Consider the following 26620-nt stretch of genomic DNA (forward strand, 5'->3'; position numbering starts at 1 on the left):
GGGGTCTTGAACCTGGAGATGAAGTTGTAACTAGGAAAAAGAAAAGAACTAAAAGAATGTTTGAGGTTGGTTCAGACACAGCTGACCTGAGTGGGGAGTAAAACTGCATTGTTAGAAGAAAATCTTCAAGTCTTAGGGTCTTGCTGCCTTTGACTAGGAATTCTGACAAAGAAAATTCGAGCATACTAAATTCCTAATGAAGTGCTTGATTTGTGCCAACTTTAACATCCCTCTGGTGTTGTGAAAATACCTCTTTCTTCTGACAATGTACTCAATTGAGATGCAGGAGTTGGGGTGGGGGAACAATTCAGGGAATGCTGTGGAGGCTGCTGTGGGAAAATCCCAAGGGCCGAGATGAGTGGGGAAGGCCCAGGGAGAAGAGGGAAGGGAGGGGCCTGCCTGGCCTGAGTGCTGCAGGCACAGGGCAGTGGTTGCAGAGATAAGCAGGGAGGAGCTTTCTGTCAACAGCCACAACCACCATCAACACAACAAAGAGCAGTCTTTCCTAAGAGATGATTCCACCTGCCTTTGACACTGGGCACCACATATCGGGCTCTCTGGTATTTCATTGAAATGGCTGCCTGTGTGGAGTTCAGAGGGGAAAATAATGGAGTAGGTTTTGCCTCTTCCCTTTTACAGTAGTCCCCAAAAGAGTGTACATTTGATAAGGGCCAAAGTCTGTTTGTGAAAAGAAACCTCTGAGGGGAGGTACAGCACCTAAGACCAAAGACCTTAATTTTGCCTCAAATTTTGGCTATACTGTTTCTATAGAGACCAAAGGGAAGCTTTGGCTCCCCCACTCAGCTATTAAAGTTTAGTGCATTGAAAACTGTCTTCATGCTGTGATACCCTTTCAGGGAGGAGAATAGGGTCTGAACTAATCCATGAAAGTTGTCATGCTATGAACTAGTAGTCAAGCTTTTTCCTTTCAATTGAATCTAAAACTATACTGTACTTCACACTTGATTGGTCCTTCAGATGGAAGGATTCAATATCCCTGCTGGAAATCAGCTCGTCTTCTTCACACAGTGCTGTTGAACGTGGAAAGAACTTATTTCTGAGGCATAATTACCAGCTCTAACATATGAAAAGTCGTAAGGATATTTAATTTTTTTCCTTTTCTTAAATTTCAGTCAAACTCTTTAAAATGTTAACTTTTATTTCCCCCTGTGACAAAACTTGTTTACTAGACTGTGTCTCCATGCTTGGGCTTGCTGTTTGTCAATAGATGTTGGGATCTATGCATGCTCACCAGCCTTTCTTTCCTCAGGATGATAGACAGACCTACAGCATAAATGTATCGAGGACAAAAAAATATCTTCTGAATGCAGCCGTCAGCGAGCCATTGAATGTCCGTAGCAAAGGTAACGGGTCACTTATTTACCATGAAGACTGGGACGAGAACTCAAGGAATCTGAGTAGTGCTATGCCAATTGTCTAAGGGAAAGGACACATTTCCTTTCCCACTCAAAGAGTTAGCTTTGTTTGTTTGCACATGTTTTAGATCAATAACTGGTAATAGTAAAGGCAGAATAAAAGCTCTAATAACCATGAGCCATCTGTAGTGTGAATTGACATTTTCCAAGTTAAACACTATGTCTTGTGAATGAATACATACACTGTGTATGATTTTTTTTAATTGGAAAAAAAAAAAAAAGGCTTGATCTAGCTACACCAAAAGGGGGCACCAGGGTATTAAGGAAGTTATGATGGTTTCGGAGGCTAAAAATTAAATTAAGTGAAGTTTGAAGAGGTTTTTAGTATAATTATTATGTGCATGATTTTAAAAACGTGTTGTTTTAAAAGTCAGTTGGATGATTTCAAGTATTTTGATAAGACTGTTTTGATATCAGAATGGAATTTCCTACTAGCATGGGGCAATATTTCTGGGGTTGGTGGTATAAATGCTAAAAAATATTTGACAAAAAATTACATAAGAAAAAAATCACATATGTCTCCTCAGAGTGCTACTAATATTCATAATATTTCTTATCAAAATTTTGGTATATTCTGTCTTTTAAAATATAAATTTGTCTCTTCTTTGTTGTATAAGACACTCAGTAAATGTAAGAATATTTGTCTATGTGTATCTGTGTCTAGATGAAAAAAATCAGCATTCTGTATTTGCTTTTCTGAGAGAGGATGCAGAAAGTGGGAACTTGTGGGTTATGGCAAATAGTACCTAACTTAGAGATAGCTTCTGGAGTTCAAAAGGAATAAATAAAGAGAACAGACGGCATTTCCTGGAAAGATTTTCAAATTATACGTTTTGATTAATGCTATCTAATTTCTATGATTCTAGTAAAGGGAATTTAGTGAAAGAAAATAGAGACAAAATACTTTTTAATGGGGTTGTAAATATATTCAATGCAAGTAGATAACTCTTCTGATTTAATGTCACCTACGAAGAGTAAAAACCAGTTCAATTTCTAATTTCGTTAGTGATTGACTAAGTGCTATTTGTGTTGTTTTTCTCATCACCCTGATACCCTGCCCCTTTCCCTCCCTTATGTGAAATAGAGACCTTTTATATGTAATCAAATCTTAAATGGTTGACTAGCTAATAATTCCTCTAAAAAATGGAAATCAGTGGCTGCATGATCCTGTTTTCTCTGTATATCTGTACCGTTTCCAAAGATGGCTGCAATCTAAACAAAATGGGTTGCCTTTTCATGGAAAATATTTTCTCCTTTTACTTTTTGATATCTGGTCATAGCTCCTTAAAAAATGATAAAATGATGAATTTAGTTGAAATCGTGTTTTATGGTTTAATTTTTATCCAGCCTTAGGTCTTGCCCATTGTTTTATGCTTTGTGATGATTTATGGAATCACATATTATGCAATGCAAGGCAATTTACAAGCTGCTATTACATCCCTGTAACTTTTATGAAATATGTGACTAATTAGTATATTGTTTATCGGGGAGAATTAGATTAAAAAAACAAATGTCTTTCAGGTTTATTTGAAACATATGGACTTTATTCAACCAAAGTAATTATTCAGGTACAATAAATTGTTATGTGTAGTGCTGGCAGATAGCTGTAATTTTATTTTAAAATATGGCAATATTGAGAAGTTTTTATGACTTTGTTGTTTATCTGAAACAAAAATAGAATAGGATTATTGAATTTCATATCTTCTTTTTACTATCAACAGTGTAGTGATTTGTGGTGATTAACATGTACTGAAATGTCTATTAAAGACAGGGAAGGAAAGTTACTGTTGCCTTTTGCTTGTTGTGGTTCTCCCCAACATATATATTGTAAAGGATGTTTGATGAGATTGGGAAATATTTAAAATGTGGTCAATAAAGTCTGTTTCATATAACCGGATATTTTCAAAATTATATTTTCTCTTTTTTTTAAATTAGTAGTTGTTTAGTTAATAATAATAATTGCACTGTATTGCTTCTGCTTTGAGGAATTGATGTTCCTTAGTGCCACTGAAAAAGAAAAATTCTTTTTTTTTCAGGATAATGCTTTATAAATAATATATATAAAATATTGTATAGATATATAGATATTCATATAGATGTTTTATTTCTCTGTGTACTCTTCAGGTTCTGCCATTTTCATGAAGGGTCGATCTGACTGATAAAATCAGGTGTTGTACGTTTTTGGAATAACAGAAAACCAGAATAGCCAAGATCTGAACATGCAATTAATCATGATGCTGATGATTAGTGTATTGTTTCAGCCACAATCTATGCTTTGGGAGGGCTTCACTTGGATCTAAGACATTGTTCCATTTTAAGAAAATGTTCATATGGTGATATCCGAGGTCAGAACAGACAAAATAATAAGTAGATCAGATTTTGATTAAGCTTTTTAGTTCTTTAGCCTGGCATTTCTTATGTAAAGATTTCACATCAATAGGTCACAAAGACTTTCTGGCTTTAATTTTTTTTTTTTCAAAAAGTCAATTTACTCATGCTTAAAAGTCCGTCCATCCACATGCTCAATGGCTTACTTTTGTGGTGTTTTCAAGTCACCTCTCCATGGAAGCAAATTAGTGGCCAAGTAGAGCTTATGAAAGAACCTGAAACACAGAAGGGTCTCCGAAGGGGCTATTCTCCTTTAGGGACGCTATCTCCGGATTTCAAAAAAAAAAAAAGAATCGAAATCACAGCTGCAAGGGTCCCTGATCTGTTCCCTGGCATGATGTGTTCATTGAAAACCCTGTACAGAGGAGTTTCACATTAGATATGTCATTTCTTTTTAACAGATCGATTTGCCTACACAGGGCACAATCTGTGGGAGTTTTCAGTCACAGGTTTTATTTTATTTTTTCCCCATAATCCAGCTCCATCTCTGAATAAGAAGTGAAAGGAACATTTTGGCCTCTTTGATTATAAAGACACGCAAGAAGCATAGAAAACCTGATGAAATTAAAGCAACAAGAGATTTCAAAGCACGTAGTCAAAAAGCAAAATTTTCTTTTCAAATGAAACACTATGTTATTGTAAAACCAGACATTCTACATAGGAAGCTGGCTAAAAAGGTAATTAGGTAATTTCAGAGACATAGAAAATAGGCATTCTGACTAGATTCCTGCAGCACCTTCAAAAAGTTTGGTTTTTGGTATTTGGGACAGTAAGCTAAAATCACAGAATAGAATTTGATCCTAGAACAACCAGATAGAGTTGCATGTTTGTTTTCTCTCTGTCTCTCTCTGTCTCTCTCTCTTAAATAGACAAGCAGAATAGCTGAGATAAAACTGGAGGACTAGTCATTCAGCAGAGCTGTAATCTCTAAATTCACAATGGACTTTCCAGCTTAACTGGCCTTCATGCAACTGTTTATTAGAAATTGCAGTATTAATTTTTAGTGTTGCTGTAGTGATGTGATTAGGAGTATAGATGACCAGAGTTAAATTAAAGAGGTGTTCTAAACCTCACAATTTAAAACATTTCCCTGAACTGATGTGGAGACAATACCGGTCTCTCTATTTTTAAAATTCAGTTCTCTTGGTTTGAATAGTGAGAACAAAGGTGCTAATCTGTAGTACTGAGAAAGGCCAATTATGCCCTCTGCATCAGACAGGGCTTAATATGATTTTAAATAATTGCCAAATTAGATGCATATGAATGTAGTTTTACTATTTACTCAAAACCCATTAACCCAGTGTCTATGTTATATGGAATCAGGTGCATTTGCAAATAAATTCCCCTATATAGAAATGCTCCACCTCATCATACAAAAACATGAAGAGACATTTAGGATTTGCTTTAAACCATTGGTACTGTTGTTCTGATTTAGAATGAGCTGGTTATACTAAGCAACTGAAGCTATTGTTTCTCAAGAGTTCCATACTTTGTACTTTAAAAAATATTTTCTTAACTATTTTCATATTTTTAATTTCATTAGTTTCCTTATCGTAGTCTGAGAAAGTGGACATTTATTCCCATTTTCCAGTTGAAGAAACTGAGGCTCAGAGAAGTCAACTTTCACTAGGTCACGTGGCCACTTAGTCACGGACACCCAGTCAGCACGACACTGTTAAAGCAGTCATCATAAGTTGACAGCCTGCACACTTCTGCAGTGGGCTCACAGATAATTCTTGTTTGGTCCTTGCACGGTGTTAAAATATATTTTTTAGATTAGTTGCTAACATTTAAAAGTTGAGAGAGATTTTGCATTAAAAAAAATCAGGATTTCTGGATTTTTGGGGAGAATCAAAAGTTTTGGCAACCCTGTATCATCATTTCTACATGACAAGCATTCACTGAGACTGAGTCATGGCTCCCTCATCCCACAGGGCAAACTCTCTCCACTTTTTCACAGTCTCCGCCAGGCCTGCCTTGTTACTTGCTTGGTCCTTTGAGCATTTGCGCTCAAAATCCCCGGCATGAAAACAATGACTATCAACCTTTCTTGAGCATGAGATCCCAGTTTAAACAGAAAAAAAAAAAAAAAAAAAAAAAAAAAAAATTTACCAATCTCTGTCTTCCTTGCCAGCCAAAAATCTTCAAGGGCAAGCCCAGAGTATCATTCCTTTTTGGAGCCTCCCCAGGTCATAGCACAATAACTAGCTCATAATGTGCCCTCAGGAAATTTCTAGGGTAAAGAGGTCATGACAGCTGCTTTATTATTAGAGTTAGTGCTACGTTGATCTGTAGGAAAGTTCTATGAATTGGGAATCAATTTCAATAGACTTCAGAATTGCAAATCCTATTAACTCCTAACTGAATGGAAAATCAAAAATGTGCACCTACAAGATGCTAAACAACTGTGGGAAAAATGTGTCATTGAGCAGATGCTTTGAATATATGTGTAGATGTTTCTAGTTGTGTAGACACATGACTACTCCAGGGTGGACAAATTTCTCAGAGTATGGGGCACTCACATGAGGTGCCTGCTTCCTTGTGACTATGGCCTGAAAACTGCCATTTTCAATTTTCCAAGTTATTCCCTTTGGAGGTAATTTAGCAAAGGATGCCAGGTATGTGTTTGGGGGAATGGAGAAGTTTGGAGGATATATTCATCTACAGCAGCCTTTCCCCTCCTCTGAACTTTTCCAGCAGTTATTCTTTGTATTATTTCTGGGTTACTCACATTTGCAAAATTTGAGAATATTACCCAATATTATATGTGGATGTGGAATGGGGGTCCAGAGAGACTTGCCCAATGTATCTGACTCCCTGTTTGTGAATTTCATGTGTCTTCATTGAATGACAAAGCTCCTTGAGGGCAAGGACTGAGCTTTATCATGTTTGTACCTGTCCCAGAATCTCGATGGTGAGTCTTGCATGTAGTGGGTGCTGAGTTAATTTGAGTTCTCGTGGGAGCTGTGACGTTTTCAGACTGACTTGGGATATAAAGGATACTTTGATTTCCTTGTCAGGCTCTCATTTCAAGACGAGAGACCTTCAGCATGACTGCATATTAGGCTTTCCAGCTGAGCCCAAGCCAAGTACTAGGCGGCAAATAAAATGGCCACCGCAGAGATGCTTTTTGAAAAGAACTTGATTCTATTTTTAAAGGCTTTTTTTGGAGGTGCAGAGGAGACAAAATATTGCGCTTTTTTCTCTTGTTGGTGATCCTATAGGTGTTTCTTTAAGAAAATACTACACACAAAATTTGAAGGCTCCAAAATTATGTGACTCATTAGATTTAATGAAATCCAGGAGAGAGTACTTCCGGAGTCCTGAGGCCTTTCATATTGTCCTTTACCTACTTCTTTACAAGTGATTTTTCAGCTAGTAAGTGCCAAAAATAGGCACATCTGCAGAAAGTGAGTACATTCTCCTCTACAATATGACAGTGCTATCTGACAGCTGTTAGAACTTGAAATTCAGGGGCTTGCAAAGTAATTCTTCAAGTGTAGCTCATTTCCAAAACAAATTCCAGTGTTCTGTTTTCTTCTTTTCATTGAAATTCATTTAAAATTTTTCTTTCACAGAAATACTTTTGTGATTCTATAGTCATTATGTACGTGCTTTCTGGTCTTATACTTTGTTAATAATTTATTTTTATTATCATAGGATATTTTTGTAAATTTAATGCTGAGACAACATAAACATGGTATGTATAAATGTTGTTTTGTTTTTAAAAAGTGTCAGGAAACTATTGCATTTTTATTTTCCATCACATTTGGTTTTTGGAGCTTCCCTCTCCAAACTGTTTCCTGTAGGAGCTGCTGAGAGATGCTGAGAATTGTGACTCAGTGCTATGGTACATTCACAAATTAACTACCTTCCAAAATTGCAGAAATCACTAGAATCCAGAAAGTTATTTTCTTCCCCCACAGGAAGCATCATTCTACTTTTAGTCAAATAAGCAGGGTTCCAGCTGTAGCTCTGCCCTTCAAACTACAGAGAATTTCAGAAGGTACTTATCTTCTCTAGGCCTCAGTGTCCTCATCTATGAAATGAAGAGTCGGAACAGGGTCTTTATAGATGAGGCCTCAGTGTCCTCATCTATAAAATGAAGAATCAGAACAGGACTCTAACCCATATGATTATTGTGAACATTGAATGAGCAAATGCAGGTAAAGTGCTTTGCCCAGTGCCCAGAACAATAGATAGCATTTTAAAGTTATTATTATCAGCAATAATGTTTGATTCCTAGTTCAGGCCTAAGTGGTGCTTGCAACTCTGATCCGAAAGGGCAGGGAGAAAAAGAAGTGGCTTCTCTGGCTGGCGCTATAAAAAGATATGAGGCTTTCAGAAGCAGTGAGTCCATAACCCACCTCTCTTATCCCCAGAGGAGCGACAAGAGACAAGCAGGCCTGCATAAAACCACCCTTCATTGCTGCAAAACAAGCCTAAATAGCTCCAGGTTACAGCTACTGAAACTAACAGAGTGGTAGGTTATAGCAACAGCTGGCCTGCCTAGACGCCTCCTTCCCACTTTAGCTAACTATCTTTAAGGCAGCAAAGAGGTGGGACTCTTTCTGTAGCCATAAAGCCATCAAACACTCAACATAAATATTTTTCTGGGAAGAGATTATCTTGGGAACCAAAAGGGCAATCTTTGTCATTTATGATTTTGCTAAGCATCCTTGAAGACCATGGAAACAGTTTTCTCTCAGTAGCTGGAAAGAACTTCAGCATATTTTCATTCTTAAGAATAAAAGTTATTTTAGAGTTTAAAAAAGAATCTTCATTTTCCAGCCAATCAATACGAGAATAATTTTTGATTTAGAAAATATATGTTGCAATTGGAAGTGGCTTTGGTATGCCTGGACATTTTGCCTCCCTGTCCTCATCTTGATGAGTTCTGTAATTATATGTCTTTCAAATGCAAACTGGCACCTCTAGGCCTTGGAGTATAGTCCAGATGCCAAGTATATCTTGCCTGGAAAAAGAAAATGAGAGAAGCGGCAAAAAGGATAATTAAAACTAATACTAGCAGCCATTCACTGGACATTTGCCTTGAATCAGGTACTACAATAAATGACTTTCATTAATTCTTATTTAATTTTTCTAACAGCTGTATGTTCTAGGAACTAATATCTTCATTTTACAGATGAGAACACTGAGGCTTAGAGAGGTAAAATGACTTTCCCAAGGGTCGTATGGCTAGTAAGTAATAGAAATGGAGATTCATACCCAGGCTACTTGCACTCTTGTGCCCACGCTTTTAACCATTGTACCATATTCTTTTTTGATAAATAAAAATATTGGAACCATGGCCTCATGAAATTAGTTTACAGTTTTCATCTCTCATCTTTGTCTTAGAGTATGTTGACCTCACTCGTTTGAGTGAAGAGGGAGAAGGTGGTGAAAACTTGAGGCTAGAAGCCTTACTCAAGTCAGGCCAAGCAAACCCCCTTACTTTATCTCGGAACCTCTGAGTTGCTCTACTGGCTTCAAATGGCTTTAAGTTGCTCTACTGGCTTCAAAATGAGGTTTTACAGAGAAACAGATTTAGTATCAAATCCTGCCTCACTACTTGCTAGCTTTGGGGGCCTCATCAAGCCTCCTGACCCACAGTCTTTTCTTCTGTAAAAGGGGTTACCTTCTGCCCCACAGGACTGGTGCAAAAATTTAAAAAGACACTGCACATAAGAGACAGTATGGAGTACCCCTTAGAGACCAAACTACAGCATTAGACAGCCTGAGTTTGAATCACAGCTTCCCTGACTTACCAGTTGTCAGACTTGAGCTTTCATTGCCTCATCTATAAAATAGGGTATGTGTTGGGGGTGTTAATAATAACACATACCTCATAGGTGCTGCTGTGAAGACTAAGCGGGTTAATACAGGTAAAGCCTTTAAACAGGGCCTGGCCCATAGTAAGTATCTTATAATTGTGCTGTTATGCAAGGTATAAATGACACACACAAAGGCAGCTCTTATTGCTACAGTGTTGGCCACCAGTCCCACTTATCTTCAGGAATAGTTCCAGCCTACACAGTTGAGAACTCCTTTAAACTAGACTCTTTAAACCTTGGCTTAGATTTTAAGTCCCAAGCAACTTGCTATAGTTTTCCCCAAGTAGGGAGCATGGACTTTATGCCCAGTTACATCATATCATTATGCCCAGGCAGAGGGAGCAAGAAGAGAGAATAAGAGTCTGTATCTCCAGGATTTTAATATATGCTGGGGCAGAGGGGCAGGAAAAGATATTAAAGTCATCCTGGAGGAGCTCTCTCTGGAATTGTGGTGGTTTCCCATCCACGAGATTTCCAGAAACAGAGCTGTTTTAGCATCCTGGCACTTGTTTCCTTCCTCTCAGGCCTCCTGCAGGACCTGGGAAATGGTCCCTTTCTCCTAAAAGGCACAAGATGGGCTGCACAGAATGATCTGAAGGCTGTGTAACATTCACCCTAGACTGGATTCCCTGAATAGGGATGGAGTGGAGAGGAGTGCTGAGGATGACAGGGGCAGCTTTTCATTCTGGTATAGAAATCTTTCAGAGGGATGCTTTATGGTTTAAGGCTGTGCCATGTCGCTGTTGTCATGTTAGGTACTGACTGGCTGCCCACCTGGACAGATTGTAATCTCCATAAGTACAGAGACCGAGTCAGTTCAGCACCATACATCAAGGCCAGCGCTTGGCTCAAAGAAAATAAATGTTTATTGAATGAAAACTGGGTTCTCTTGCTCAGAAAGGCTGGGGAACCTATGGGGAGGGAATGGTTTGCAGGAATACTATCAGGGTACATATATTATTCTTCCCCAAAACTGGGGGTGGGGAGGGCATTAAATTCCGTGATCCATTGGTTATCTCAGTGCCAACTTAGACAAAAATCTTTCCTCAAATCTTCCTTCTCTCTTCAGCTTTTCTGCCAAATCTTCCTTCTCTCCTCAGCTTTTCTGCCAGACAAAGACAATTTATGGCCACCATTGTTTTTCCTCAGTTTGGGTTACAAGGGTTTTTTTTGTCAATTTTCTTCTTCCTACAGAAACTTGATTGCAGCTTGGTATAGCATTTATGTAAATTTCAAGTGCCACTCCTGTCTGTCTCTGGGTTAACCTAATGGTTTATGTTAATCTCAATCAGGTCTGCCACTCAGACCTCTTATCCCCTTCACCTTTCACCTAATTGCCAATTTTCCTTGAGGACCAGGCTATAGAAGCCCCGTCTATCTCTTCTTCCCCTTGCTTCATTCATTTCTTCTCTGCTGTATATTCCATCTGATTGTTCCCTGGAGCAGTGAGTGGATGATTTCATGTGTTCCTGACACATGATAATTACATGCAACCGCCATGAAACTGTGCTTCCCAAATGGTCTATGTACACGGTCACATGCAATAACAGGGACAGATCTCCCAAACACAATGTTGAGTGAAAGAAGCCTGACACAAAAAAGGAGCATCCTACAAGATGCCATTTCTATGACGTCCAAAACCAGGCAAAATTAATCTGATTAACCTGTGGCAGTGTAGGGGGGCAGGAGAGGCAGTGACTGGGAAGGGGAAGTGAAGGTGCCTCTGGAGTACTGGTCATGTTCTGTTTCTTGATCTGGGTGCTGGTTACAAGAATGTGTTCAATTTTTGAAAATTCATCAAACTGAACACTTATCATTTGTGCACATTTCTGTATGTAAGTTATACTTTAATGAATATTTCCCCAAAGAGGGGTCTATTGAGCCTCCACTATGTATGAATTCCCTTGCTGGGTGATATTAGGGATTATTTTCACTTCCAAAGAGATTAAAAAAATAAAACCCGAAACAGGCAAAAGACTCTTTGGGTTTCTCTTTGATGGTTAGGGTGACTACAGGCAAACCCTAGTTCATTTCTAGGCTTTTCCACAGACTCTTCCAAGTCCTTTTCAGCCCACCTCATCCTCCCTTGCTCAAATCCTTTCTTTTCCACTAAGTGTTGTTAAATATCCTCTCTTCCCTTGCACTGATATTTATCAATTTCTACTGAATTTGACTTGACTCCTTAACTTTAAACTCTGAAAAAGCAAGGACTAAGTCGAGATATTTTGTTATAAATACAGGATAGCATGACACAGGGCTGGGTACAAATGCCCAATTCATTGGGGTCTATTTTGTCCTGCAGTTATGAATTGAGCATTTGTACCCAGGAAGGGGAGCATTTCCAGGACAAGGAGAGAAGGTTCTTCCATGATCAAGATAGATTTGATTTTCTTTACACTTCCATTTCTAGACCTATCCAATATATTCTATGCTTTCAAATGTAACTCATGACCAGTAGTTTTCCAAATTTCACACTGGCATAACGTGGTCTCTCCCTTGAATTAAATCCAGTGACTCAAATACCTGTCCAGATTTGGTGGGGTTATCACTTTAAAGAATCAGTAGACCCTGGACATTTTTGGATATAACATTCACAACTTCAACTATGTATGAGTGGGTCTTAAAGGCTCATGACATGTAGAAATTTGTAATTTTGCTGAGGCATAAATTTGAACTGCACACACTTCAAGGCTGGTGTGATGGAGCAATTGGTTTTGCAAAAATGTGATGGTTCTTAGGAGGAAAATAGAAGTTTTATGCAGGAAATTATATGCCGATTATGTAATTGTGGGATTTGTGAATTGGAGAGGAGTTGGAGGTGAAGTTTTCTGTATGCCCTTCCTGAATGTCAAGGGTTCGTTGTACTTGAATTTCCTCAACATAATAGTCAGAGATTTGGTTCTTAGCTATTTGTTACTTTTTAGCATTCATTTGATTAAACCTTTCCTAAATGCACGGCATACAACTAAATACTTTTTGAGAGGTGGAAAGAGATCCAGAAGAAAATAATCAGCTTTTTTATAATGAGAGAGAGGGAAAGAGAAAGCAAGAGAACGATAGGGAGAGGGAGAGAGAGAGCAAGGAATGACATTGACGGTCAAGAATTTTGGTTTTTAGTCCCACCTTTGCACTGAAATCTAGCTGAACTGACAAGCTTTGTGACTTTGGGCAGGTTATTTTCTTTTTCTAGTCCTTAGTTTTCCTATCTATAAAGTGAGGGGGTTGGAGCAGATTATCTCTTAGGTGCTTCCAGACATGACATTATAGAAATTTATGACCTAAAGCTGTACTTCTATTTTCATTTCAAGCTCTCTTCTCAGTGATGCCCTCCAGAAGAGATTTATAAATGTCATTACTGAGTATCCATTGAGATAAAGCCATCAGAACATGAGGCTGCACTCACAAGTACTTTTTAACCGCAGGAAAGCTTTGGACAGCTCCTAAGGCAAAATTGCATTTAAATACACAAACAACCAAATGAACAAATGATTCACATATTTTCATCAGTTTGGAAATGGAATCTTTTTAAAAATTCTTTGGATTTTCTTTTGACTGCAAAAAGAGCAACATTTTTGTACTTGTTGTTATTTCTTCTGAGTTCTAATGTTTAGTTTCTGGAACTGGAAAAGTAGACCAAGGATCTGCTCTTTATTTCAGGAGTCTCAGTGAATGGAGTGAAGTGGCCCAGACAAGTTGCTGCCTCAGGAACTGGGTGTAGAAGGTGGGGATGTTGTCCAACTTGGAATCACAAATGAGATAGAACTGGAGAAAATAATAGAACATTTTCCCTCACTAGATTGGGGGAAGAAATTGAAGTTTAAAAAAGAGAAGTGACTTCTGTTCAACATTTATTTCAAAAATGTGTATTGATACACAACAGAATACTATTAAGCCATAAAAAAAGAAGGAAATCGAGGGGAGGAGCCAAGATGGCCGAATAGGAACAGCTCCGGTCTACAGCTCCCAGCGTGAGCGACGCAGAAGACGGGTGATTTCTGCATTTCCATCTGAGGTACCGTGTTCATCTCACTAGGGAGTGCCAGACAGTGGGCGCAGGTCAGTGGGTGAGTGCACCGTGCGCCAGCTGAAGCAGGGGCAAGGCATTGCCTAACTCGGGAAGCGCAAGGGGTCAGGGAGTTCCCTTTCCAGGGGTGCCACTCCCACCCGAATACTGTGCTTTTCCGATGGGCTTAGGAAACGGTACCCCAGGAGAGTATAGCCCGCACCTGGCTCAGAGGGTCCTACGCCCACGGAGTCTCGCTGATTGCTAGCACAGCAGTCGGAGATCAAACAGCAAGTCGGCAGCGAGGCTGGGGGAGGGGCGTCCGCCATTGCCCAGGCTCGCTTAGGTAAACAAAGCAGCCTGGAAGTTTGAACTGGGTGGAGCCCACCACAGCTCAAGGAGGCCTGCCTGCCTCTGTAGGCTCCACCTCTGGGGGCAGGGCACAGACAAACAAAAAGACAGCAGTAACCTCTGCAGACTTAAATGTCCCTGTCTGACAGCTTTGAGGAGAGCAGTGGTTCTCCCAGCACTCAGCTGGAGATCTGAGAACGTGCAGACTGCCTCCTCAAGTGGGTCCCTGACCCCTGACCCCCGAGCAGCCTAACTGGGAGGCATCCCCCAGCAGGGGCAGACTGACACCTCACATGGCCAGCCAGGTACTCCAACAGACCTGCAGCTGAGGGTCCTGTTTGTTAGAAGGAAAACTAACAGAAAGGACATCCACACCAAAAACCCATCTGTACATCACCATCATCAAAGACCAAAAGTAGATAAAACCACAAAGATGGGGAAAAAACAGAGCAGAAAGACTGGAAACTCTAAAAAGCAGAGTACCTCTCCTCCTCCAAAGGAACGCAGTTCCTCACCAGCAACGGAACAAAGCTGGACGGAGAATGACTTTGACGAGCTGAGAGAAGAAGGCTTCAGACGATCAAATTACTCCGAGCTACGGGAGGATATTCAAACCAAAGGCAAAGAAGTTGAAAACTTCGAAAAAAATTTAGAAGAATGTATAACTAGAATAACCAATACAGAGAAGTGCTTAAAGGAGCTGATGGAGCTGAAAACCAAGGCTCGAGAACTACGTGAAGAATGCAGAAGCCTCAGGAGCCGATGCGATCAAATGGAAGAAAGGGTATCAGCCCTGGAAGATGAAATGAATGAAATGAAGCAAGAAGGGAAGTTTAGAGAAAAAAGAATAAAAAGAAACGAGCAAAGCCTCCAAGAAATGTGGGACTATGTGAAAAGACCAAATCTACGTCTGATTGGTGTACCTGAAAGTGACGGGGAGAATGGAACCAAGTTGGAAAACACTCTGCAGGATATTATCCAGGAGAACTTCCCCAATCTAGCAAGGCAGGCCAACATTCAGATTCAGGAAATACAGAGAACGCCACAAAGATACTCCTCGAGAAGAGCAACTCCAAGACACACAATTGTCAGATTCACCAAAGTTGAAATGAAGGAAAAAATGTTAAGGGCAGCCAGAGAGAAAGGTCGGGTTACCATCAAAGGGAAGCCCATCAGACTAACAGCGGATCTCTCGGCAGAAACCCTACAAGCCAGAAGAGAGTGGGGGCCAATATTCAACATTCTTAAAGAAAAGAATTTTCAACCCAGAATTTCATATCCAGCCAAACTAAGCTTCATAAGTGAAAGAGAAATAAAATACTTTACAGACAAGCAAATGCTGAGAGATTTTTTCACCACCAGGCCTGCCCTAAAAGAGCTCCTGAAGGAAGCACTAAACATGGAAAGGCACAACCGGTACCACCCGCTGCAAAATCATACCGAAATATAAAGACCATCGAGACTAGGAAGAGACTGCATCAACTAACGAGCAAAATAACCAGCTAACATCATAATGACAGGATCAGATTCACACATAACAATATTAACTTTAAATGTAAATGGACTAAATGCTCCAATTAAAAGACACAGACTGGCAAATTGGATAAAGACTCAAGACCCATCAGTGTGCTGTATTCAGGAAACCCATCTCACGTGCAGAGACACACATAGGCTCAAAATAAAAGGATGGAGGAAGATCTACCAAGCAAATGGAAAACAAAAAAAGGCAGGGGTTGCAATCCTAGTCTCTGATAAAACAGACTTTAAACCAACAAAGATCAAAAGAGACAAAGACGGCCATTACATAATGGTAAAGGGATTAATTCAACAAGAAGAGCTAACTATCCTAAATATATATGCACCCAATACAGGAGCACCCAGATTCATAAAGCAAGTCCTGAGTGACCTACAAAGAGACTTAGACTCCCACACATTAATAATGGGAGACTTTAACACCCCACTGTCAACATTAGACAGATCAACGAGACAGAAAGTCAACAAGGATACCCAGGAATTGAACTCAGCTCTGCACCAAGCAGACCTAATAGACATCTACAGAACTCTCCACCCCAAATCAACAGAATATACATTTTTTTCAGCACCACACCACACCTATTCCAAAATTGACCATATACTTGGAAGTAAAGCTCTCCTCAATAAATGTAAAAGAACAGAAATTATAACAAACTATCTCTCAGATCACAGTGCAATCAAGCTAGAACTCAGGATTAAGAATCTCACTCAAAACCGCTCAACTACGTGGAAACTGAACAACCTGCTCCTGAATGACTACTGGGTACATAACGAAATGAAGGCAGAAATAAAGATGTTCTTTGAAACCAACGAGAACCAAGATACAACATACCAGAATCTCTGGGATGCATTCAAAGCAGTGTGTAGAGGGAAATTTATAGCACTAAATGCCCACAAGAGAAAGCAGGAAAGATCCAAAATTGACACCCTAACATCACAATTAAAAGAACTAGAAAAGCAAGAGCAAACACATTGAAAAGCTAGCAGAAGGCAAGAAATAACTAAAATCAGAGCAGAACTGAAGGAAATAGAGACACAAAAAACCCTTCAAAAAATAAATGAATCCAGGAGCTGGTTTTTTGAAAGGATCAACAAAATTGATAGACTGCTAGCAAGATTAATAAAAGAAAAAAAGAGAGAAGAATCAAATAGATGCAATAAAAAATGATAAAGGGGATATCACCACCGATCCCACAGAAATACAAACTACCATCAGAGAATATTACAAACACCTCTACGCAAATAAACTAGAAAATCTAGAAGAAATGGATAAATTCCTCAACACATACACCCTCCCAAGACTAAACCAGGAAGAAGCTAAATCTCTGAATAGACCAATAACAGGAGCTGAAATTGTGGCAATAATCAATAGCTTACCAACCAAAAAAAGTCCAGGACCAGATGGGTTCACAGCCGAATTCTACCAGAGGTACAAGGAGGAGCTGGTACCATTCCTTCTGAAACCATTCCAATCAACAGAAAAAGAGGGAATCCTCCCTAACTCATTTTATGAGGCCAGCATCATCCTGATACCAAAGCCTGGCAGAGACACAACCAAAAAAGAGAATTTTAGACCAATATCCTTGATGAACATTGATGCAAAAATCCTCAATAAAATACTGGCAAACCAAATCCAGCAGCACATCAAAAAGCTTATCCACCATGATCAAGTGGGCTTCATCCCTGGGATGCAAGGCTGGTTCAATATACACAAATCAATAAATGTAATCCAGCATATAAACAGAACCAAAGACAAAAACCACATGATTATCTCAATAGATGCAGAAAAGGCCTTTGACAAAATTCAACAACCCTTCATGCTAAAAACTCTCAATAAATTAGGTATTGATGGGACGTATCTCAAAATAATAAGAGCTATTTATGACAAACCCACAGCCAATATCATACTGAATGGGCAAAAACTGGAAGCATTCCCTTTGAAAACTGGCAGAAGACAGGGATGCCCTCTCTCACCACTTCTATTCAACATAGTGTTGGAAGTTCTGGCTAGGGCAATTAGGCAAGAGAAGGAAATCAAGGGTATTCAATTAGGAAAAGTGGAAGTCAAATTGTCCCTGTTTGCAGATGACATGATAGTATATCTAGAAAACCCCATTGTCTCAGCCCAAAATCTCCTTAAGCTGATAAGCAACTTCAGCAAAGTCTCAGGATACAAAATCAATGTACAAAAATCACAAGCATTCTTATACATCAATAACAGACAAACAGAGAGCCAAATCATGAGTGAACTCCCATTCACAATTGCTTCAAAGAGAATAAAATACCTAGGAATCCAACTTACAAGGGATGTGAAGGACCTCTTCAAGGAGAACTACAAACCACTGCTCAAGGAAATAAAAGAGGATACAAACAAATGGAAGAACATTCCATGCTCATGGGTAGGAAGAATCAATATCATGAAAATGGCCATCCTTCCCAAGGTAATTTACAGATTCAATGCCATCCCCATCAAGTTACCAATGACTTTCTTCACAGAATTGGAAAAAACTACTTTCAAGTTCATATGGAACCAAAAAAGAGCCCGCATCGCCAAGTCAATCCTAAGCCAAAAGAACAAAGCTGGAGGCATCACACTACCTGACTTCAAACTATACTACAAGGCTACAGTAACCAAAACAGCATGGTACTGGTACCAAAACAGAGATATAGATCAATGGAACAGAACAGAGCCGTCAGAAATAATGCCACATATCTACAACTATCTGATCTTTGACAAACCTGACAAAAACAAGAAATGGGGAAAGGATTCCCTATTTAATAAATGGTGCTGGGAAAACTGGCTAGCCATATGCAGAAAGCTGAAACTGGATCCCTTCCTTACACCTTATACAAAAATCAATTCAAGATGGATTAAAGACTTAAATGTTAGACCTAAAACCATAAAAACCCTAGAAGAAAACCTAGGCATTACCATTCAGGACATAGGCATGGGCAAGGACTTCATGTCTAAAACACCAAAAGCAATGGCAACAAAAGCCAAAATTGACAAATGGGATCTAATTAAACTAAAGAGCTTCTGCACAGCAAAGGAAACTACCATCAGAGTGAACAGGCAACCTACAAAATGGGAGAACATTTTTGCAACCTACTCATCTGACAAAGGGCTAATATCCAGAATCTACAATGAACACAAACAAATTTACAAGAAAAAAACAAACAACCCCATCAAAAAGTGGGCGAAGGACATGAACAGACACTTCTCAAAAGAAGACATTTATGCAGCCAAAAAACACATGAAAAAATGCTCATCATCACTGGCCATCAGAGAAATGCAAATCAAAACCACAATGAGATACCATCTCACACCAGTTAGAATGGCAATCATTAAAAAGTCAGGAAACAACAGGTGCTGGAGAGGATGTGGAGACATAGGAACACTTTTACACTGTTGGTGGGACTGTAAACTAGTTCAACCCTTGTGGAAGTCAGTGTGGCAATTCCTCAGGGATCTAGAACTAGAAATTCCATTTGACCCAGCCATCCCATTACTGGGTATATACCCAAAGGACTATAAATCATGCTGCTATAAAGACACATGCACATGTATGTTTATTGCGGCATTATTCACAATAGCAAAGACTTGGAACCAACCCAAATGTCCAACAATGATAGACTGGATTAAGAAAATGTGGCACGTATACACCATGGAATACTATGCAGCCATAAAAAATGATGAGTTCATGTCCTTTGTAGGGACATGGATGAAATTGGAAATCATCATTCTCAGTAAACTATCGCAAGAACAAAAAACCAAACACCGCATATTCTCACTCATAGGTGGGAATTGAACAATGAGAACACGTGGACACAGGAAGGGGAACATCACACTTCGGGGACTGTTGTGGGGTGGGGGGAGTGGGGAGGGATAGCATTGGGAGATATACCTAATGCTAGATGACGAGTTGGTGGGTGCAGCGCACCAGCATGGCACATGTATACCTATGTAACTTACCTGCACGTTGCGCACATGTACCATGGAGCCTAAAGTATAATAATAATAATAATAATAATAATAATAATGATAATAATAATAAAATAATTTGACAAATCCAAAAAAAAAAAAGAAGGAAATCCTGTCATTTGTGACAACATGGACGAACTTGGAGGAAATTATGCTAAGTGAAATAAGCCAGACACAAAAAGACAAGTATCTCATAACCTCACTAATATATGGAGTCTTAAAACATTGATCTCATAGAAGTAGAGAGTAGAATCATGGTTACCAGAGGCTGGGAAGGCGGGTAGAGGGGTTTTGGATAAATGTTTGTCAAAGGGTACACCATTTTAATTAGATGGGAGAAACACATCCAAGAGTTCTATTGTACAACATAGTGAGTATAGTTAATAACAATACATTTTATTTTTGAAAAATGCTAACAGAGTAGATGTTAACAGTTCTCACCACAAAAATGACAACTATGTGAGGTAATGCATATGATAATTAGCTAGATTTAGTCAATTTTCAGTGTATATATACTTTAAAACATCATGTTGTACATGATAAATACATACAATGTTATCTGTCAATTCAAAATAATAAGTTATTTAAAATACATATGTAGGTAGAGATAGATAGATAGAGATGCGGGGAGAGAGGGAGAGAGAGAGAGAGAGATAAGGTACCTAATATGTGCCAGGGCCTGGGGATACAGCAGTGAACAAAACCTAACCTTATGGAACTGACATTACAGTGATTGAGAGAGACTAACATTAATAAGCCACAGAAATAAATGTAACAAGACCTAGGAAGAAGAGATACATAGTGCCTTGGGAGCATAAAATGTGGTGCTTGACCTGGTCAGAAAAATCAGCCAATGCTTCCCTGAGGAAGTGATGGTATGGTGAGAGCTGAAGAATGAATAGGAGCTATCCAGGTGACAAGGTGACAGCAGTTCAAAGGCTGTAGCAAGACAGAACACAGTCAAAGGAATTGAAAGTGGGCCATTGTGACTAGAGAGGAGAGCATTCAGGAAAGGGTACTGCAAGATCAGGCTGCAGCTGTGGGCAGGAGTCAGGCTGTGCAGGATCTTTGTCCTAAGAGCAATAGAGTCATTGGAGGGTTTTGAGAATGGGAAGGATATGGTTAGATTTGTGCTTTTACTCTGGCTACTATGGGGCTGAAAAGGAGATGTGGTGAGAGACAAGGCTGGAGGGAGTGTGGGTCCAGCTATGAAAGGGCTTGAACAACAGGTCAAGAAATTTGACTTAGTTCTGCTGGCATTGGGGACTTATCAAAAGCAGAGGGAGTAAGCTGGGTCCACACATGAGATCAATTGTAAGAAAGTCTTGTGTGAACTCAACGAATATTATCAATATTTTGTAAACACCATGAAGGGGTAAATGAGAAATAGGTGCCCTGATCTTCACTCTCCATATTCTGAAATTGGTAGGTGACCTAGAGAACCACTTAACATTCCTGGCCTTCATTTAATGAGAAGTATGATGCTATTTCCCCCAAACACTTAACTCACTGGAGAATATACCAAAAGTATAATTTACTTTTACATAACTCTAATTCCGCAGGTATTTATGGAGCCCTGCTATGAGGCTAGTGGCTTGGTTCATAGTAGCAGTTATCTGATGCTGTATAGGAAATATCCCAAAACTTAGCAGCTTAAGATAAAACCACATTTGTGATCTTACAGTTTTTATGGGTCAGAAATTCAGGCATGGCTTGCTGGGTCCTCTGCTTCAGGGTCTTTCATAGGTTGCAATCAAGGTGTGAACCAGAGCTGGGATCTCATTTGAAGGTTGGACAGGGAAGGGATTTGCTCCCTTGCTCATGAGGTTGTTGGCAGAATTTGGTTTCTGGAGACTTATTGAACTGAGAGCCTCAGTTCCTTTCTGGCTGTTGGCTGGAGGCCAATCTTAGTTCCTTGCCCCGTGGGCCTCTCCATTATGGCAGCTTGCTTCATCAGAGTGTGGGAGCCAATGAAACAACAGGGAGACTCTTGACACTTGCTCAGAGGAACTTTACAGTCTTCTTGTATGTAAGAAATAATTGGCAAACAAAATATATGACAGATTGTCATTAAATGCCCCAATGTATGATAATAGGCCACAGAGGATTCATTGAGCTTGGATGAGGCAGGTTAGTGACACAGGGAGGGGGAAGGCATTCCAGATAACGGGTAGAGTGTGTGCAGTGATGTACAGACAGGACAAGTATGGTGTTCAGAGAACAGTAAGGCCAGTGGCCTGGGTGGTGGAGTAGAGTACATGTTTTTGGGTGTAATAAAAAGCAGTAGAAGCAAACAGCAGATTCCAAGTCTGTCTTCAAGATTTAAGAGTGAAACAGAGTTGTTTGAGAAAAGAATCATCATCTCTTCAATGATTGTTCCTGTCACTGTCTAAGAACATGACCATGTGACTGGTCCTCAAATGCATACATTTTGATGAACATATATACTTTGACAAGAATTGTGCTTTTTAACATTTGCCATGTAATTTTATTTACGTAATCATTGCTACTTTAAGAATTTTTTTAGCACTCCCCTTTCAGAACAAAATAATTGAGTAGTAGGTCTGCCTTTTCTTACTTTATATTTTTTTGTTCTCAAATATAAGCAGGGGAGCCTTTTCTTGTTGTTGTATATGATTTCTCTTTGAGGTCAATATTAGAATATCCTTCCCTCATTTCTGATCCCTTAACCCTAAGCAGGCTCACCCCACTTTCAATCCGCAAGACTGTAAACTAATAAAATAGCTATCATTAATAAATAGTTGAAAATTATGGAGTTGGTGCATTTTATTTGTAGTTCCTAATGGGGATTAAAAGTGATTTTGGGAAGTGACTTGCTTTTTCCAGACCCTAGCACAGTGGCACATAGCATCTGATAAATGAACCCAACAGATAACTGACTGAGTGCAATACCAATGATTTTTAAATGTGACAAGCAATTTGACTTGGTCTGGTACAATTTTACCAGTTCCTCGTGTAAAATGAAAAATAAATCCAGATGTGGGTTGCATTTGTATCATTTAAAACTGCTCTGGGGGATCTCCACCTCCCAGGTAGAGGCTCCGTACAACAATAAGCCAGTTTATCAAAGATGGGATTTACTGCTCGTTGTTTTTCTATTAGGGAGGAATTACGCTAAGCCCAGCAGCAGACATTTTGTGTTACCATGGCAGCCCATATTTCCTGCAGGGTTGTGACCCCTAATGACTACAGTGGGAAGGCAGGAAAAATAGAGACTCTTTGAAGATTAGTAAATAAATGCATTACTTATGCAAACCATCTCTGAGATGGCCCCACAGTACAGAGGAGAAATGAGGAAGCTCTTCAGATTGAGCAAATGGTTATATGTAAATACCTACGTTGGAAGAAAACAAATCACCTTTCATTTGATTATTTCTTTAAAAGTCTGGTTCGTCTGATAATGCAAGTAATATAAACTGGACTTCATACTGAGAAAATAGTATTATTGTGCATGAAAATACAAACAGATGTTGATGTTTTTCTTTCACTCCCAACAGCTATTTATTTCCCTCTTTGGCTCTTTGGATATAATATGGCTCCTGAAATGATTTTGCAATGTTTCTCGATGGATTACATACGGGAAAAAATACTGAGCATACTCAACTTTATGTAAGCATTGGGAATGCAGTCCACCTTTTCTTGTTGGAAGTGATTCAGTATTGTTTTCAATTGACTTGATTTCTCTTAATTGACCCACTCCATTTTTAACAGACAATCAAACATTGATTTGGATCTACTAGTTGTAAGGTATTTTCTCAGTATGTATTTCTCTTGATATCTCATCTGCATTTATCCATACAAGAAATATTTATGTTTCTTGAGTATCTACTATACTATTACTGTTCAAGATATTGTTCAGGTGAAACTGGTTCTAAACTTGTATTATTTGGGTAGATCAAATACAATGGATTGTATTTTCTTGCTATATCTCTATTGCTCTTTAAAAGAGTTTTATTGAGACCCAAGAGGGGAAAAATATGATATAAAGTGGATTTGCCACACATCCAGTTTATGTCATATTCTTTCACCGTGTATTTATATAAGATACAAATTGATATTTATATAAAATAAATATTTTATATGTTTCTTTTTGCCATATATCTATATAAGAAACATTTACTTATTGGGAAGCTATTATGTGCTAAGCAGAGCTCCAGCCATTGGGGATAGAGTTGTAGACAAGACAGCCTTTGCCCTGAAGGCTAACACAGTATAGCTATAGTTGCATTGGCTTACTTGGACTTGGAAGTTTGCCCTGCTGGTGTTCTAGCAATCAGAAGGGGCAGCATTTGGGAGAGTGTTTCCAGTGTAAGGTTCATTTGTGCTGACCCATCAGTTCCCTCACCTGGTTCTCCTTGTATCAAGGGCGTGAATCCAGGCTAGGCAATGTTCACTTCCTTTTTATTACTCAGTCCTCCTGTAATATTTTTTACTGTGTCTTCCGTGCATTCTTGCCAGTCAGGAAGATTTTTCAGCTATTTACACTCCATAGCGGATATTTTTTAAATCATAGGAATATTGTTATTTTATTCCACACATTACCTCTGTTGCCTTCTTCAGAGATTCTAATACATCCTTTCTTCGTGCTCCAATACTGCCCCCCTCCCACTTCAAAATATTGAGACTTACTGGGAAAGCCAGTCTAGGTTCACAAACCAGCCCCCTTAGATGTCCATTCTTCAATTTTGGTTTTAATTGCTTTTAGCAGATCTAAAAGGAATCTGCTGGATATATCAGCCAGTATTTAAAGTACCTTGGCCAAAGGTGCTAAATAAAATTTTAAATTTTACTACTCTAAGAGGCAGCATTTAACATGAAGCACATATATGAGGTAAATTTCACCCCCCACCCACCCTTTTTTGTTTAGAGAGAGAGGGTCTCACTCTGTCTCTCAAGTTGGAGTGCAGTGGTGTGATCATAGCTCATTGCAGCCTGGAACTCCTGGGCTCAAATGATCCTCCTGCCTCAGCCTGTCCAGTAGCTGGGATGCAGGCATGTGCCACCACACCCAGCTAATTTTTGATTTTAGAGAGAAGGTCTCACTATGTTGCCCAGGCTTGTCTCAAACTCCTGGGCTCAAGCAATCCTCCTGCCTTGGACTCCCAAAGCTCCAGGATTACAGGCATGTACCACCATGCCCAGCTCCAATTTCCCTTTTCATAAAAGAAACAAGAACACCAACCATGAACACAAATCAGAATTGTTGTTACACCTTGGTGTAAAGTCATGAGGTTTCAGTTGGAACAATCAATTCTTTGTATGAGCAAATCTATTCATACCAATTCTTTCTCCACCTCATCCCCAGGGGATGCAGGAGAAGAGAAGGAAGTTGAGACTAGACAAGACCATAGTGGGAGGGGAGTGTCTTGGAAAATGGGAGGGGTCGATTGGGCTGAACGCTACTGAGAACTGATATTGTGTCTCCATGCTAACCAGCTGAAGGGTGGTAAACCTTGACTTGGATGACTTAGCTGGAGTTCATTGTGCTTGTAGATATCGTTATGGCTATCTATCTCTTGGCCTCTGAAGTAGCCTCCTACTGTCTAGCTGTAAGGCTGATAAACACTTGTATTTATCAAGTGAGGGCCCAACAGACCATAACTCTGTTCCTATCTTTCAGAGACAGCAAATTAGCATCATAAGTCATAGTGCAAATATTTATGAAAGTGTTTTCCAACTTTAAGACTCTTTGATTCTATGATAAACTCTTTGACAGCAGTTTTTAGAAGAACTCACTTAATATTATGTCCCTTCTTGCCTTCTGGCTTCCCATAAAATAATTCCACAGAACCTTTCAGACCACAGCCTGAGCAGTAGCAGAGGGCATTTTTCTCTGCCCCTTTGCAAATTCTCTGAGATGACTAGGCTTAATTGCTCAGCAGCTGTGCAGCTGTCAAACACAGGGTTTGGAAAGTGCCAGGGATTGGCACCAGGGAGCGGGCATATGGAGGGACATATGCCAACAAGAGGAATGTTGTTGCCTCCACCTTGCTGCTACCTGTACCCTCCAGGTTCCAGGCAACTTTCCCAGACACACCAGTGAGGCTTGAAACCAGAGAAGCGGAATTGTTGAATGTGGGTTGTCCTAGCCTGTAAAAGGAAATGGAGGAGGGGTACCCCACCTTCTGCACGTGCCAATGTGTTTGCCTATGGAACCTGAGGTTGGTATCACTCTTGTCTGTAGCTGTGGCATCACATAGAACCAGGATGAGGCTTCAAATTTGTTACTGCCTCAGCAGTGAAGTATTAGCTGGAGGAGATAATGAGGAAATGAGTGAATACCCTTAGTGACCCACAGATTATAGAGAAAAATCTTTCAAAATTATATACGGATGGACTTGTGAGTAGCCTTCTTCAGCTGGACTGGAAGAGCTCATAATGGAAAATAGACTTTAACAATGTTTGTAGCATTCAAGAATTACTTTGCAGGCAGTCTCCATGACAAGCCTGCTGGTAGAATCTGATGGCAATTCTAGGGGGAGGAAAGAAAAATAGAGCTGTTGAAAGAAATTGGGGCTCAGAAAATTTGAGAAGACTGGAGAGACGACAGGATGATTGATGTAGCATGTGGAGCTACGTAGGGGCTCCCAGGAGAGGATTCCATTAACTGACCAGGAGTAAGTTAGCTGGCAAAGGCCTGAAATCGAGGAGCATTTGTGAGGGGATATTTCTCTGGTTGGCCACTGGGGCCCAGGGAAGAGCTCTTTGGAAGTAATTCAGAGGAGGACACAGTCACTGGATCAGGGCTGAAGTGGCTGGGGCTGAGACAGGTTTGCTTTACATAAGGTCAAATTTTACTTTCTGACTACGGATGTAAATATGCTGATAGTAGGAATTTTAGGAAATACAGAATATTAAGCAGAAACTAAAAATAACTCATAGTACTACTATTCAGAGATAACCACTATTGATATTTGAAGAACATCCTTCTGGATGTACTTTACAAATTTGGAATTAGTATGTTTTACGACCTGTTTTTACCCCTCACATAGTAACATGTTGTGATTGTTCTCCACCTCTTCACCTGCCTGAATCCTACTCACCTTTAAGGGCCTAACCTAAGCCTCATTCT

The 26620-nt window shown here is 39.6% G+C and overlaps 1 long non-coding RNA gene across 1 annotated transcript in view; it reads left to right on the forward strand.

The window, feature by feature from the left end:
- The first annotated feature begins 844 nt into the window (after positions 1-844).
- Positions 845-26620, forward strand: part of LOC134760878 (uncharacterized) — a 76899-nt gene continuing 51123 nt past the window's right edge. The window contains exons 1-2 of the long non-coding RNA XR_010138932.1: positions 845-1094; positions 1271-1364. This is a non-coding gene — a long non-coding RNA (uncharacterized LOC134760878). The remainder of the gene's footprint in view (positions 1095-1270; positions 1365-26620) is intronic.

Source organism: Pongo abelii, chromosome X, assembly GCF_028885655.2.
Source record: "Pongo abelii isolate AG06213 chromosome X, NHGRI_mPonAbe1-v2.0_pri, whole genome shotgun sequence".
NCBI lineage: Eukaryota > Metazoa > Chordata > Mammalia > Primates > Hominidae > Pongo > Pongo abelii.